This window comes from Aquarana catesbeiana, linkage group LG02, assembly GCF_042186555.1.
Source record: "Aquarana catesbeiana isolate 2022-GZ linkage group LG02, ASM4218655v1, whole genome shotgun sequence".
Classification (NCBI taxonomy): domain Eukaryota; kingdom Metazoa; phylum Chordata; class Amphibia; order Anura; family Ranidae; genus Aquarana; species Aquarana catesbeiana.
Window position 1 is genome coordinate 779,186,735 of NC_133325.1, and position 16,721 is coordinate 779,203,455.

At 41.5% G+C, this 16,721-nt stretch overlaps 1 long non-coding RNA gene across 1 annotated transcript in view; it reads right to left on the reverse strand.

Moving 5' to 3' along the window:
* LOC141129387 (uncharacterized) overlaps positions 1-16,721 on the reverse strand; it is a 419,048-nt gene that overhangs the window by 3,385 nt on the left and 398,942 nt on the right. The gene's annotated exons all lie outside the window — the stretch shown is intronic.

Consider the following 16,721-nt stretch of genomic DNA (forward strand, 5'->3'; position numbering starts at 1 on the left):
GTTGTCCCAGAAGGAAGCCTCTTCTAAAGATGATGCACAAGAAAGTCCTTAAACAGTTTGCTAAATACCCCAAACATACCCCCAATATGACCACTGCCTTGCTAAAGAAGCTGAGGGTAAAGGTGATGGACTGGCCAAGCATGTCTCCAGACCCAAACCCTATAGAGCATCTGTGGGGCATCCTCAAACGGAAGGTGGAGGCGCGCAAGGTCTCTAACATCCACCAGCTCCGTGATATCATCATGGAGGAGTGGAAGAGGACTCCAGTGATAACCTGTGACGCTCTGGTGATCTCCATGCCCAAGAGGGTTAAGGCAGTGCTGGAAAATAATGGTGGGCACACAAAATATTGACACTTTGGACCCAATTTGGACATTTTCACTTAGGGGTGTACTCACTTTTATTGCCAGCGGTTTAGACATTAATGGCTGTGTGTTGAGTTATTTTGAGGGGACAGCAAATTTACACTGTTATACAAGCTGTACACTCACTACTTTACATTGTAACAAAGTGTCATTTCTACAGTGTTGTCACATGAAAATATATAATACAATATTTAGAAAATATTGAGGGGTGTACTCACTTTTGTGAGATACTGTATGTATATATATATATATATATATATATATATATATATATATATAATTGTGTTTTTTAAATTTGTTTTTAATGGACTTTCTCTAAATTTTTTTGATGGTTGTCAGCAATGTGTTGTGGTCCCAGGGAAGGAAAGAGATATAGGCGATGGAACTTCAGCTGATAAATGAAACAGTTCAGAGAAAGCTTTACTTATGCGATAACATTTGGATTAGAGTGGAAAACCCCAAGCAATGAAACTCTACCCCTAATCCATCAATATAGTCAACTAAGATTCTAACCTGCAAAACAGCATTGTGCTTATGTAACATGGCAAAGACCAATGAGCCAAATGCAATAGTTCATAACCAATGACCTTTTTTGGCCCTGACTGTCCTGGACCAAAAATTGGACAAGTTGCTTTGAATTGGTGGATTTGATCATTGCAATACCTTACTCCAGTGGTCATCAGTCCTGTCCTCAGGACCCACTAACAGGCCAGGTTTGCAAGATAACTGAAATACATCACAGGTGATATAATTTGCTGCTCAGTGATTGCAGTATTCTAGTCTGCATCTCCCCAAGGTAATAGATAAAACCTGGCCTGTTAGTGGGCCCTGAGGACAGGGTTGATGACCACTGCCTTACTCAATAGACCAACGTATCTTACACATCCAGAGAGCACTTAAAATAAAGCTGTTAGGCTACAGGTTACCTTGTTCTGTGCTTTAGGTACATGCATAGCATGAAACTGTATTTTCAGCCAAAACTATAAAATAGGGAATGGTTTTATTTATTTATTTTTGCTGTCTGTGGCCCCATTTAGGATATTTTCTCTTGCTTCTTGTCCCAGTGACATCTTTCCCAGGACAGGAAGTTGATGGGAAATTTTCTTAACACCCAAACCAGGGTAGGACCTTCAGTAGGTTTGTTATTGCTGTCTGTATGCCCTTTCAACATTTTCCCTCACTTGTTGCCTAAATGGCAATGTTGTCACTGGAAAAGAGGAAATCTACGAGATAGGGACACAGAGAACAGGAAATCTGACCATTCCCTCGGCTATCGAAAACAAAACTGCTTTTTTTTTCCAGGTCAAATTCTCTCTATGATGTCAATTAATAATGTCAACTTGCCAGCTTCTGCATATTTTTATAAAGGCATTAACATGTTGCATTGAGCCCCAAATGGGTGAAGATTCTTGATTATTCCTAAGTTCATACAGGTTGTTTAAAAAAAGTTTAAGGCTGGGTTCTCAAGGACCTTCAAGCCGGGAACCAATTGCATCTAGAGCAGCCTTTTTCAAACTTCTGAACACAGAGAAAACCTTGAAATAACTTTCTCTTCTCAGGGAACCCCTGCTAAAAATCACTATATCTACAACTCATGATACATTAGTGTGATGGTCAGTGGGAAGAATGTTCCTTTCACTTGTGGTCATTGGGAGGGATTAACCCCTTACAGATAGCTAAAAAGATTGATGGAGTCTGTGGGAACTTAACAGAGAGGCAGAAACTGCTCATTGCTCAGAGAACCCCTAGCAACCTCTGGAAGAACCCTCAAGGAACCCCTATCAACCTCTGGGGGAATCCTCAATGAACCCCTAGCAAACTCTGGAGGAACCCTAGGGTTCCATGGAACCCAGGTTGAGAAACCCTGATCTAAGGAAAGCATTTAAATAACATTTCTTTCTAATAAATAGTGATGGGTGAATCAGCTAGAAACCCAGCACATCAGCAAACTACATACTTTTATGTATTTTATATTTTTAATTTTGTTTGTCCGGGAGAATTATACAATTTGTCAATAATAATGATGGTCTGTGTGATCCTTCACAAGTCATTAAAACCATCACAGAGCTATTCAGGCCAATCAGATATGGATGGCCAATGATTATTTTGATTTGCCCATCACCAATAAATGATTGTGACATCCAAAAAAGTGCCATCACTGGAACTAATGGGGCTACTTTATGCTACTCATAATCTTTTTTCTTCAAAAATAGGAAGATGTAGTAGGTATTACCTTTTTTTCAAGTGTTTAAAGCAGGGGTTTCCAAACTGCGACCCAAGGACCAATGTGGCCCTTTGCAAGCTTTTATCCGGCCCTTGTGGCACTATTACTCCCAGTGATATTAGTCACTTTCCCTCCCATTGACGCCAACAATGGGGACACTATTCCCCCATTAATACCAATGATGGGACACTATTCCTCCCACTGATACCAACTATGGGGCAATATTCCTCCCACTAATACCAATGATAGAGCACTATTCATCCCACTAATACCAATGATGGGGCACTATTCCTCCCACTAATACCAACGATCGGGCACTATTTCTCCCACTAATACCAATGATGGTATTAGTATACTCCATCTCCTACTGACCATCAGTCCTGAGGCCATGTTTATTTTAACCAATGCTGGGCCCGGGGCATTTTCTACCCCAGCTAGCTGGCCACAATCCTGCCCCCCTAAAGTCTAAAGGACAGTAGACCCCTAGTTTAAAGCATGAATTTTCAACAACAGTTCCATGTAACCCCAGGGTTTCTCTAGAGGCTGCTAGGCTTCCGTGAGCTGTGGCTGATTGACCCCCTATTCGATGGTGCCTGCTTAGGCACCATCCAAACAGCTTACTTAAGTCTAGTGAATGTCAAGAACATGCTCCAGCACTTTTAGCCACATTGGTACATCGGCCAACATTACTAGCCAAAACCAGCAGCATGGCATATGGTCTTTTTTGCTGTCTGCATAGGTGGCATTTTTTCCTACTGACTATCAATGTAAGGGGCATTTTCCCCTCATTGACCCCTGATGAATAGGTTTTAGTAAGGGCTCCCTGAGACCTGAAATAATTTTTATTTTTTTAGGGTAAAAAAAAGTTGAGAAAGGCCAGTTTAGAGGCTCAAAAAATTCCTGAGTCCCCTAACAACTTATGCCGCATACACACGAGCGGACTTTTTGACTGGACTGGTCCGACGGACCGAGTCTGGCGGACAATTCGACTGTGTGTGGGCTTCATCGGACCTGCAGCTGACTTTTTCGGTCGAAAATCTGACAGACTTTAGATTTGGAACATGTTTCAAATCTTTCCGATGGACTTGAGTCTGGTCGAAAAGTCTGCTCGTCTGTATGCTAGTCTGACGGACAAAAACTGACGCTAGGGCAGCTATTGGCTACTGGCTATAAACTTCCTTATTTTAGTCTGGTCGTACGTCATCACGTAGGAATCCGTCGGACTTTGGTGTGATCGTGTGTAGGCAAGTCCGTTCGTTGGGAAAGTCCGTTGGAAGTCTGCCGAAACTCCGTCGGTTAGACCGTGGGACCAGTCCGGTCAAAAAGTCTGCTCGTGTGTACGCGGCATTAGGAAGACCTAGTCTGGGATAGCAAACATTGGATAAAACATAAATTTGAAGATACAGAAGTAAAAAGAAAGAGGGCGGACTGGCCTAGTGCATTATCCAACAAATGTATTAAAAATATCCAATAAAACCAAAACATGTTTACTCACAAACATAGACGTAAACTCGCTTATCAAGCCACATGGGTGGCTAGTCTCTCTCAAATCGCTTGGACTACCAGACCAAGGTAGGGGGTCCTACATGGGACCCTTTTGGCTGACAACCTTCTTCTTCAGAGCCTTGAGGAAGGTTGGTCCTTCGAATCGTGTCAGCCAGCAGGGTCCCTTGTAGGACCCCCTACCTTGGTCTGGTAGTCCAAGCGATTTAAGAGAGACTAGCCACCCATGTGGCTTGATGAGCGAGTTTACAAGTCTATGTTTGTAAGTAGACATCTTTTTGGTTTTATTGGATATTTTTAATAAATCTGTTGGATAATGCACTAGGCCAGTGCTCCCTCTTTCTTTTTACCTCTTTTCCTACAGCACGGCCAGGAGGACCCCAGTCCTGGAAGGCAGAAAGGCATCTAAAGGATTATCCATTCTCTGACCTAGTAATACAGCACTATGGAGCCAGTTCACTGATGCGCAGGAGTATGTTATTTCTAAATTTGAAGGTCCCTGAGCATCCAGCCTTAAAGGGCAAATTCACCTAAAGTTGATATTTCACTTGTGGGTGTATGCTGGTAGGTCAGATCCAAAATAAGTGTAAGCAGTCTCATCCACTCTCTGAAATGTCACCGCCACATTTTTGGCAATGGATTGTTTTAGAGGCAAGCAAGTGATTTAACATAGGAGCATTCCCCTGGTATTGAAGTATCACTTTTGGGTAGCCCTGCTTTTTAATATTATGTTATTGGAACAGCAAAAACAGTAGGTGCAAATTTACTCCAAAAAGTACTGTATATGAACCCATCCGACCATTAAGCATCGTTCTTCATATACCTTTTAAATATGCATTTTGGCCGCAGAGGAATGTCTTAATAATATTATTGATAACAATGATAATAATTATAATACCAGAGGTGCATATTCTTATACCTTCTTAATGACTTGAATACAGAAATTTAATACTTGCAGTTAAGCTTTGCAGCTCATGGTCCCCAATACGGGGCAGAATGCTTGGCAGCTGTGATTGTATATGGCTTGCATGGTAGGATGCTATAAAATGTTTGAATACAGCTCTTCTTACGGGGTTAGGGTCATTTGGTCTTGATGAACAACTGGGCCCATGGTAGCCCTAAAGCATACATTTACTTTAAATTGGGATCACAAAAGTTTCCTCAATGCTGCTGATATGATTTTGACTGTTAGGTGAAGGAAATTAGTTGATTTTTTTTTTTTTTATCACGGGGATGAGAAACAATAGAATCAGAATATTTTTGGTCAAATTTCAGCATGATGGGGAATGTTACTCCTTTGACCTTCATGATTTTGATTGCTGATGCAATGCATTTTTCTAAAGTGTTCACTTGTTTTTAAACTTTCCAACATACCAGCCAACGAATTTGTGGCAAAGTTAGTGGCTTAGCTTAAAGAGGAACTTCTTCACCTGGCTTCTACAAAATCAGCCAACAGCTGCAAATGCTGTAGCTGCCAAAATTTACCAGTCCAAGTAATCCAGCACTGTCTCCCTAGAATACGAACTGCTCAGAGTTGTCTTTGGGCCTGGAATCGGCAACGATTTCCTGATAAGTCATAGTTGGCCCTCTACTGCCCATGCATAAGATTCTCCAACTGGTGGAGACTGTACCAAAGCCTCATGGGATTTGTCACGTATATCCCAGGAGGCTACAGGCAGGGGTGCACAACATCATATTCAGCTAGGCTAGAAATGAAGAGGTGGAGCAAGTACCTTCTGGAAAAATGTGTAAAAGGGAGGGGGGTGAGCTAGGATTATAACATGTGAGTAAAGGTCGACTTTAGGTTTAGAGTATGGGTAAGAAGTCTATGAAGGTTTTCTATTCTGTATTGCTAAGCTGCCCATGCAGATATACTGTGAATGCTGGGGTATGTACCTGACTGCTGGGGTATGTACCTGACAGTTATTTTAACTGAGGGAGACACTTGGAAACGTCTTCAACATTTAAGGAAATGTCCAGTGGAATGTGACTAATTACTATTAGCTATGGATAAGGAGTGCTTGGAAATTACATCTGGTCACATGGTCATGCATGCCGTTGGACTCTGGAGCAACTTAGCTAAGCGAAGTAATTAAGAGACTTTTTAAAGCATTTATTTGAACAAGGGGGCAAGGTGGTCAGGATAGGAAGAGGTTTTATCTTTAAACTGGGGACAGTGTGGTCAGGAAGGGAAGAGGTTTTGGCTTTAGACTTAGTTTAAGAGATGTTCCAACTTCGGGCAGTATTGCCGGAAGTGCTCCTAACTGTCCTCCAAATGAGTCACTTCTCTGGTGGCTTCTATGCTCCCTATAATCAACAGCTAATAAAGCCCACTGAAGCACAAAAGTACAGTGCATGAGTTGGAGTTCAGCAAAGGCCAAGGCCAATGGTGGGTGGGCGCACTGACATTGGGAGATCAGATGGAAAGTAACTATCGATGAATTACCCTGAAAAGTCTGACTGTTTTAAAATACTATAGCTATCTACAATGTTGCCCATGTATATTTTTAAATTATTATGGCCAACACTTGAAACAAACTCATCATTACGGATAACCTAGTTTTCTTGGCAGCACGTTATACTAATCATCATCATCATAGAGATTGTACAATATGTTGGAAAAACTTGACTTGAATTATGCATTTCTCCTTACCTTGCCCTTGATGTGGTTTACCACAACGGTAATTCTCTCTTATCTTTGGGAGCCATTAGTGTCAAAAAATAGGTGGGACGTTGAAGGGTTTTACCCCCTTATTGTGTGTAAGGCTTGCTATGGGTCCTAATTTATGTTAATGGCGCAATCCTTGGTGCCCAATAGTTAAACTTATACATATAAAAACTTATAAAAGCATCTTTAGTGATAACATAGCTGTCTTGGCACTGGCAGTGATATTGACTATCACCATCATCATAGAGATTGTACAAAATGTTGGACAATCTTGACTATGAATTATGCACTGCTTCTTACATTGCCCTGGATGGTGGTCAACCACCCTGGCAACTCTCTCTCCCTTATTAGTGCCCATCTATTGGAGCCATTACTGTCATAAAATTGATGGAACATTGGTGGGTCATACCATGGGTCCTAATTTGTGCTACTTGTGCAATCCTTGGTACTGAAACATTTTTAGGTAATAAGCAGCGCCCAGCCCAATAGCTAAATTTGGAAAATCTTGACTATGAATTATGCATTGCTTCTTACGTTGCCCTGGATGGTGGTCAGCCACCGTGGCAACTCTGTCTCCCATAATAGTGCCCATCTATGGGAGCCATTACTGTCATAAAATTGGTGGAACATTGGAGGGTTATACCATGGGGCCTAATTTGTGCTAATGGTGGCCAACCACCATGATAACTCTGCCTCCCTTACAAGTGCCCATCCATGAGAGCTATTACTGTCATAAAATTGGTGAAACATTGGAGGTTTACACCATGGATCTTAATTTGTGCTACTTGTGCAATCCTTGGTGGTGAAAAGTTTTTAGGTAAGGAACAACCCCAGCCCAATAGCTAAACTTGGAAACTTGACTATGAATTATGCATTGCTTCTTACATTGGCCTGAATGGTGGCCAACCACTGTGGCAACTCTGCCTCCCTTCTAAGTACCCATCTGTGGGAACCATTGTCCTAAAGATGGTGGACCTTCTCCCCTTCATTGTGTGTTAGGCTTGCCATGGATCCTAATTTATGCTTAAGGCGCTATCCTTGGTCCTAAAATGTTTTTAGGTAACAAACAGCCCCAGCCCAATAATAGCTAAACATATGCAATAATGAGTTGACCTGCCAAAAATATAAAGCAAGTCACATTCTTGAGAATGACAACACTGCAAGACTTGTGGAGACTTGCACCACCTGCCCCATTCCATGCCTGCTCTCCTTCTGCTACCAAATGTTATTTCAAAAATTCTACACAGTGTTCTCTGTCCTTCCAGACCACAAAAGCAACCCCCCCCCCCCCCCCCATTCACCATTAGCTACTGAGCAAGCAATCAGGCAGGCCTGATTTCAACCCTCAGCTAGTTTGTAGTAACGTACTATAAAGGCAGTTTTCTGGTTAGTTCACCTGAATGGAAAAATTGTTGTATGAGTTTAGAAGGAACTCATACTGGAAATAAGAAGTTTTTTTTAATGACTTATTTTTTTTGCTCTCTAAATAAAATAATCCAGCCATATGTGATATTTATGATTTCCTTGCTATGGCTTTTTGCTTTGGCCGTTAACGCTGAAATAAATCTCACATCCTCCATCTTGAGTGAAGTAAATACGATTCCCAGCCTGATGCATGCAAACTGGATTTTTTGAGGCAATATTTGAAGGAGAAATAATGGGACTAAGGTCAGAAACGCAAGATACTCCAATAGTTCCCGAAAATGTGAGTTCATTTTGAGAGATACATTGGAAAAGCCATCCAATAAAGGAAATTTTGATACAATATAACTTAAGGTTTGTATATTACAGACCGCTGATGTGTAGAATCTCACACAGAAGGGAACTCAACTTGAACAAAATTGACCATTTTCACTTTGCCTAAAATTAACCATTGTAGTGGAATGCCTTCGGGTCAATGTGGAAGTTAACATTAAGGTTTTTTTTTGGTGGTTATTAAGGGTGCAGCTTTAAAGGTTCTTGTGGGTTACAGTTAGGCTGGTCACTGGTCCCGCACTGTAAGTCTTGACATTGGAGAGAGAGAGAAACAGCTACAAGGACTGGTTGAGGGGGGCGCTTTTGGGGGATTGACCGTTTTAACCTTTCCTAACATTAACCATTTTAGTGGAATGCCTTGGGGTCAATGAGGAAGTTAACATTAAGGTGTTTTTTATGGGTGCAGCTTTAAAGGTCTCTGAGGGTTACAGTTAGGCTGGTAAATGGTCCTGCACTGTACATCCTGACATTGGAAAGAGAGAGAGAGACAGCTACAAGGACTGGTTAGGGGGCGCCTTTGGGGGATTGACCTTTTTCACTTTGCCGTTTTGGTGGAATGCCCTGGGGTCACTGGGGAAGTCAACATTAAGGTTTTTAATGAAACCTTTACAGGTTTCTGAGGGTTATGCCGCATACACACGATCGGACTTCTCGTCGGAAAAAGATATGATGGCTTTTCCGACAGGATTCCGCTCAAGCTTGCCTTGCATACACATGGTCAACGCAAAAGTTCGCTGAACTTTCGACCGTCAAGAACGAGGTGACGTACAACACTACGACGAGCCGAGAAAATGAAGTTCAATGCTTCCGAGCCTGCGTCGAATTGTTTCCGAGCATGCGTAGGAATTTTGCGCATCGGAATTGCCACAGACGGTCGCATTTTCGGATAGGAACCTTTTCTGACCGAAAAATGAAGAACATGCTCTCAATCTTTTGCTGGCTGGAATTCGGCCAGCAAAAGACCGATGGAGCATACACATGGTCGCATCTTCCGACGAAAAGCTCTCAACGGTCTTTTGCTGGCCGAAATTCCGATTGTGTGTACGCGGCACTACAGTTAGGCTGGTCGTTGGCCCCACACTGTACATTTTGACATTGGCGAGACAGCTACAAAGACTGTTTGGGGGGGGGTGCCTTTGGGGAATTGACCATTATAACATTGCCGAAAATTAACCATTTTAGTGAAATGACTTGGGGTCACTGGGGAAGTTAACATTAAGGTGTTTTTCGGTGTTTTTTTAAGCTTTAAAGGTCTCTGAGGGTTACAGTTAGGCTGGTCACTGGTCCTGCACTGTACATCCTGACATTGGAGAGAGAGAGAGACAGCTACAAGGACTGGTTGGGAGGGTGCCTTTGGAAGATCGACCATTTTCACCTTGCCGAAAATTTACAACTTTGGTGGAATGCCCTGAGGTCACTGGAGAAGTTAACATTAAGGTGTTTTTCGGTGGTTTTTACGGGTGCAGCTTTAAAGGTCTCTGATGGTTACAGTTGGGCCGGTCGCTGGTCCCGCACTGTACGTCTTGACATTGGAGAAAGACAGCTAAAAGGACTGGCTGGGGGGGCGCCTTTGGGGGATCGACCGTTTTCACCTTGCCGAAAATTAACCATTTTGGTGGAATGCCCTGGGGTTAACATTAAGGTGGTTTTGGTGGTTTTTATGGGTGCAGCTTTGAAGGCTCCTGAGGGTTACAGAAGCTGCGTTAGGCTGGCCACTGGTCTTGCACTGTGTGTCTTGACATTGTAGAGAGAGACAGCTTCAAGGACCAGTTTTGGAATGGGGCACCTTTGGGGTACCGGTAGTCATAACAGGAAACAACAGGGAGCAAAAATATGGGCTCCCTGTTGTTCCTGTTGAGCTCCCTGTTGAGATAGGTATTCCTCTGTACTACATCACCGTGCATTCCTGTAGCTCAACTCGAAATACGTCCCTTACAATAACTGGCCATAACGCATAAATGTTGATTTACTAAAGCTGGAGAGTGTAAAATCTGATGCAGCTCTGCATAGAAACCAATCAGCTTCCAGTTTTTTTTTTTTTTGAAGCTGAAGTTAGAAGCTGATTGGCTACTACGCACAGCTGCACCAGGTTTTGCACTCTCACTTTATCTTTTCCTAACCTTGGGAACCCTAACGGGTCAGCGAAGCTATTTCTTTTTTTTTTTTCATCTGCAGATTTTCTTTTACTTCCTGTTGTGTCTCTGAATCAGGAAGTAAAGGGCAAATTTCCCCAAATGGGGACACAGATGGTAAGTAATAACTGACAGACGTTCTACCCCATGGGAACTTGAGTTTCATTAGAAGTTGATACCAGACTTCTGCCACTAGATGGACCAGCTGGGGCAATCTGAATGAAAGTTGCCACAACGCAGAGGCAAAAAACTGAGATCCCTGAATGTCTGGATGGCGGTAGGAATGGGGACACTCTATAATTTGTTTTCACCAAAAGGGGTCATGTTTTGCCGAAACATAAAAAAGCGTGGTGATGTCATAGGGCCAGTTCAGTTTAAACCAGCAAAATATGTTCCAGATGCATCAAAACAAAATATGTGCAAAGTCTGTGCTAATTTTTTATTTTTTTTGTAGAAAGCAGCCACAGCCACAGCCACAGAGTAGAAAAGCCTGTCCCCTGCCAGCATGCTGGCAGAGAAGAAGCCTTGCTCTTTGTGTGGAAGCAGTGGCCTCTCTGCAGAGGTCTGACAGACCCTCCCTGCTGAGCTAGATCCTAGAGCTCTCCAACCGACAAAGATTGCCGAACCTCTGCAGAGAGGCCATTACTTCAAACACAGAGAGCAAGGCTCCTTCTCTGCTGCATGCTGGCCCGGGACAGGCCTTGTGCTGTGGCTGCTTTCTAAAGAAGAAGCCTTTTGAACGCGCTTTGCTTTAATGCACTTGAAATGTATTTAGCTGGTTTTAAGCAGAAAGATCAATTGAGTTTTAAATGCTTAAAGTGCTTAGAGTTTTTTCTTTTTTTTTTTTCTTTGAAGCTTCTAATTCAAGGCTGTATAATAAATAAATAAAATAAAACGATCGCAGCAGTTTGTCTGCTGCCGATGAACTGTTTTGAGGTCCTTTTTCGAAAAGGTATCCGGTTCACCTGGGTTGCGCTCCCCTCTGGTTTTTGGGACCGGGGAAGGTCATGGTAGTAAACACAACGCATGACACCTTTAAATCAGGGATCTTCATCATGTAAACAGCATGTAAAGCCCTTGCCAGGAACGACTGCTAATTATTTTGTATATTTTGTAAGAAAAAAAAAAAAGAAATTAAAAAAAAAAATTACTAACAGAAAAGTATTTCCTGGACTTTCCTGTTTTCAGTTCTGTATTATAACGGTTCATAAATATTATTCTTAAACAAAATGTGTGTGTGTGCTGTGTCTTTTCTGATTATTTCCTCGCTGTACTCTGCTGCCATCTGCTGGGCATTTCACAAAGCGCATGCTATAGGAAAATTACAATTACTACATTAAAAAAAAAAAAAATAATAAACAGCCTATATTTTTTAGTGGCATAGCTCTTTAACCACTTAAGGCCTGTTTTTCAAACTTGTTGTTTACAAGTTAAAATCAGTTTTTTTTTCTGCTAGAAAATTACTTAGAACCATCAAAACATTATATATATTTTTTTTTTCAAACACCCTAGAGGGGTCGTTGCAATACTTTATGTCACACCATATTTGCGCAGCAGTCTTACAAACGTTTTTTTTTTTTTTTTTAAATACACTTTTTTAAATTAAAAAAATAAGAAAACAGTAAAGTTAGCCCAATTTTTTTTTCTATATTGTGAAATATAATATAAAATAAATAATAATATAAAATAATAAAAAGAGTAAATTGATACCCAATATATCACGCTTCAAAATTGCTGCACCCGCTTGTGGAATGGCGACAAACTTTGGCAATTAAAAATCTCCATGGGCGATGTTTAAAATTTTCTACAGGTTACCAGTTTTGAGTTACAGAGGAGGTCTTGTGCTGGAATTATTGCCCTTGCTCTAACGATCGGAGCGATACCTCACATATGTGGTTTGAACACCGTTTTCATATGTGGACGCTACTCACGTATGCGTTCGCTTCTGCACTCAAGCTCGGAGGGATGGGGCGCTTTAAATGTAATTTTTTTTCTTATTTATTTTACTTGTTATTTTTTATTTTTACACTGTCCATTTAAAAAAAAAAATGGGTCACTTTTATTCCTATTACAAGGAATGTACACATCCCTTTTAATAAAAAAAAAAAAAAACCATGGACCTCTTTAATGTGAGATCTGGGGTCAAAAAGACCTCAGGTCTCACATTTACACCTAAATGCAATAAAAAAAGTCTTTTTTTTTTTCAATTAAAAAAAGTCTTTTTTTTTTCAATAAAAGAGTCTTTTTTTTTTCAATAAAAGAAAGTCTTTTTTTTTCAATAAAAGAAAGTCTTTTTTTTTTTTCAATAAAAAAAGTCTTTTTTTTTTTTTCAATAAAAAAAAAAAAAAAAAAATCTTTTTTTTTTTTTCAATTAAAAAACATTTCTCCTTTAAGACCATTGGGCGGAAGTGACGTTTGACGTCGCTTCCATCATCCAATGGTATGGAGCAAAGTGGGGGGGCCATCTTTCCCTCACTCGACTCCATGCCTCACAGGGGAGAGGACCTGATCTTCTCCGCCGCTACCGACAGCTCCGGTAAGTGGCGGAGACCCATGGGAAGCGTCGGGAGGGGGATGGGCACCTCTCCCGCCACCGGTAGAAGTGATCTCGCAGCAAGTGATCTCCACCACGGAGACCACTTTTATCGGAAAGCGGACCGCCCGCTGTTTAAGAAAATACCGGGGTTATGGCAGATATCTCCTGCCATAACAACGGTATTTAACGTCAAAGGACCGATGTATATCGCCGGCGGGCGGTCCGTAATTGGTTAAATATCCAAATATACCCACTTCAGCTCCAGGACTTTTCTGGCACTTTTATGTTTACAAGTAAATCAGTATTTTTTGCTAGAAAATTACTTAGAACCCCCAAACATTATATATATTTTTTAGCAGAGACCCTAGTGAATAAAATGGCGACTCACCCCCCCCTGAGTCAATACTTTGTAGAACCTCCTTTCTCTGCAATTACAGCTGCAAGTCTTTTTGGGGATGTCTCTACCAGCTTTGCACGTCTAGAGAGGGACATTTTTGCCCATTCTTCTTCTTTGTAAAATAGCTCAAGCTCTGTCAGATTGGATGGAGAGCGTCTGTGAACAGCAATTTTCAAGTCTTGCCACAGATTCTCAATTGGATTTAGGTCTGGACTTTGACTGGGCCATTCTAACACATGAATATGCTTTGATCTAAACCATTCCATTGTAGCTCTGGCTGTATGTTTAGAGTCGTTGTCCTGCTGGAAGGTGAACCTCCACCCCGGTCTCAAGTCTTTTTGCAGACTCTAACAGGTTTTCTTCTAAGATTGCCCTGTATTTGGCTCCATCCATCTTCCCATCAACTCTGTCCAGCTTCCCTGTCCCTGTCCCCACAACATGATGCTGCCACCACCATGTTTCACGGTGGGGATGGTTTGTTCAGGGTGATGTGCAGTGTTAGTTTTCCGCCACACATAGTGTTTTTCTTTAAGGCTAAAAAGTTCAATTTTGGTCTCATCTGACCAGAGCACCTTCTTCTACATGTTTGCTGTGTCCCCCACATGGCTTCTCGCAAACTGCAAACGGCACTTCTTATGACTTTCTTTCACCAATGTCTTTCTTCTTACCACTCTTCCATAAAGGTCAGATTTGTGGAGAACACGACTAATAGTTGTCCTGTGGACAGATTCTCCCACCTGAGCTGTGGATCTCTGCAGCTCCTCCAGAGTTACCATGGGCCTCTTGGCTGCTTCTCTGGGGAAAGCTCTCCTTGTCCGGCCTGTCAGTTTAGGTGGACGGCCATGTCTTGGTAGGTTTGCAGTTGTGTCATACTCTTTCCATTTTCCGATGATGGGTTGAACAGAGCTCCATGAGATGTTCAAATCTTGGAACATTTTTTTATAACCTAACCCTGCTTTATACTTCTCCACAACTTATTCCCTGACCTGTCTGGTGTGTTCATTGGCCTTCATGATGCTGCTTGTCCACTAAGGTTCTCTAGGAAAACTTCTGAGGGCTTCACAGAACAGCTATATTTATACTGAGTTTAAATTACACAGGTGGACTCTATTTACTAATTAGGTGACTTCTGAAGGCAATTGGTTCCACTAGATTTTAGTTAGGGGTATCAGATTAAAGGGGGCTGAATACAAATGTACCCCACACTTTTCAGACATTTACTGTATTTGTAAAAAAATGTTGAAAACCATTCATCATTTTCCTTCCACTTCACAATTATGTGTCACTTTGTGTTGGTCTATCAGAGAAGATCCCAATAAAATACATTTACTTTTTTGGTTGTAACATGACAAAATGTGGAAAATGTGGAAAATTTAAAGGGGTATGAATACTTTTTCAAGGCACTGTAAGGGATGACAGGTCCTCTTTATGGAGAGATCTGGGGTCTATAAGGCCCAAAGGCCATTGGAGCTTAGATGTCCAGACCAAATTCAGCAGTGTCTGTTAATTGGATAATAACTCTTTGACTAAGTGGCCTACGTAAATAAAATTGATATTGTTTTTTAACCCCTTTACGTCACCTCCTGGCAGCCTTTTAACTACTTCCAGTCTGGGCCAATTCTGACATTCCACTCCTACATGAAAAAAAACATCTTTTTTTTCTGCTAGAAAACTACCTAAAACCCCCCAAACATTATATATATTTTTTAAACAGAGGCCTAGAGCAGGGATCTCTAAACTACGGCCCTTCAGCTGTTGAGGAACTACACGTCCCATGAGGTATTGTAAAACTCTGACATTCACAGACATGACTGGTCATGATGGGAATTGTAGTTCCTGAACAACTGAAGGGCCATAGTTTGGAGACCCCCTGCTCTAGAGAATAAAATGGTGGGTGTTGCAAATTTTTAGGTCACACGGTATTTGGGCAGCGGTTTTTCAAACTCAATTTTTGGAAAAAACATGAGTTGAAATGGACAAAAACGCAATATAATACCCAATTTTTCAGTAAAATATAAAAGATGGTGTTATGCTGAGTAAATAGATACCAAACATGTCATGCTTTATAATTGCGTCCGCCCGTGGAACAGCGCCAAAGTATGGTACCTAAAAAGGAAAAAACACATAGAAAAGGATCTCGGACTGTACAGGCCACACAAGGAGTAAACAATATTATAGTAAAATCATGCAGTTTATTAATAACAAAGGTTAAAAGAGTTGTATCCAATGTACATATAAATTATTAAAACAATACTAGTGCTGATAGATCACTGTGTATATTACTGGAGGGATTGCTCTCTTCTCTTCCCTCCTTCCTCCTTTGGGAATATACTGGATTTGTATGGTAGAACTGAAATTTAGGACAGCTGGAGGTCATTTTAGTCCAACAGCCTTTGGTTGGAAGGACATCAACTAGATTTTTAATATTATTTCTGATAGATCATTGTGTATATTCATACACCAGAGGAAAATGCTGATATCATAAGTCCTCATACGCCGGCACGTTTCACCAGATATGCTTCATCAAGGCTTATGAAGACATTACAGCAATTATCTCAAACACATGGGGACAACAGCATCACCACTCCCTGGACGGGCGCTGGAGCATCAAGGGACCCCACTAAACATGCACTCCAAATTGACACCAGTTAGAACATCATGTAGATAGTCGTGGTCTATTCTCTAGTGAGTTTTCTAGTGGTTTCTAGATGACATTTCATCCGATACAGAGTATATTAGTCAAAATCTAGTTGATGTCCTTCCAGCCAAAGGTTGTTGGACTAAAAAGACCTCCAGCTGTCCCAAATTTCAGTTCCACCATACAAATTCAGTATATTCCCAAAGGGGGAAGGGGGGAACAGAAGGGGGAGAGGAGAAGAGAGCATTCCCACCAGTAATGCCCACACTGTCAGGGGATCGCAGTGTCCAGGAGGGTGTCCAGGTGAGGTGATCTCTATACTCTGCATTGGATGAAATGTTATCTGGAAACCACTAGAAAACTCACTTGAGAATAGACCATAACCACGAACGACTATATAACTGACGTTCTAACTGGTTTCAGTTGGAGTGCATGTTTAGTGGGGTCCCTTGATGCTCCAGTGCCCGCCCAGGGAGTGTTGATGCTGCTGTCCCAATGTGCTT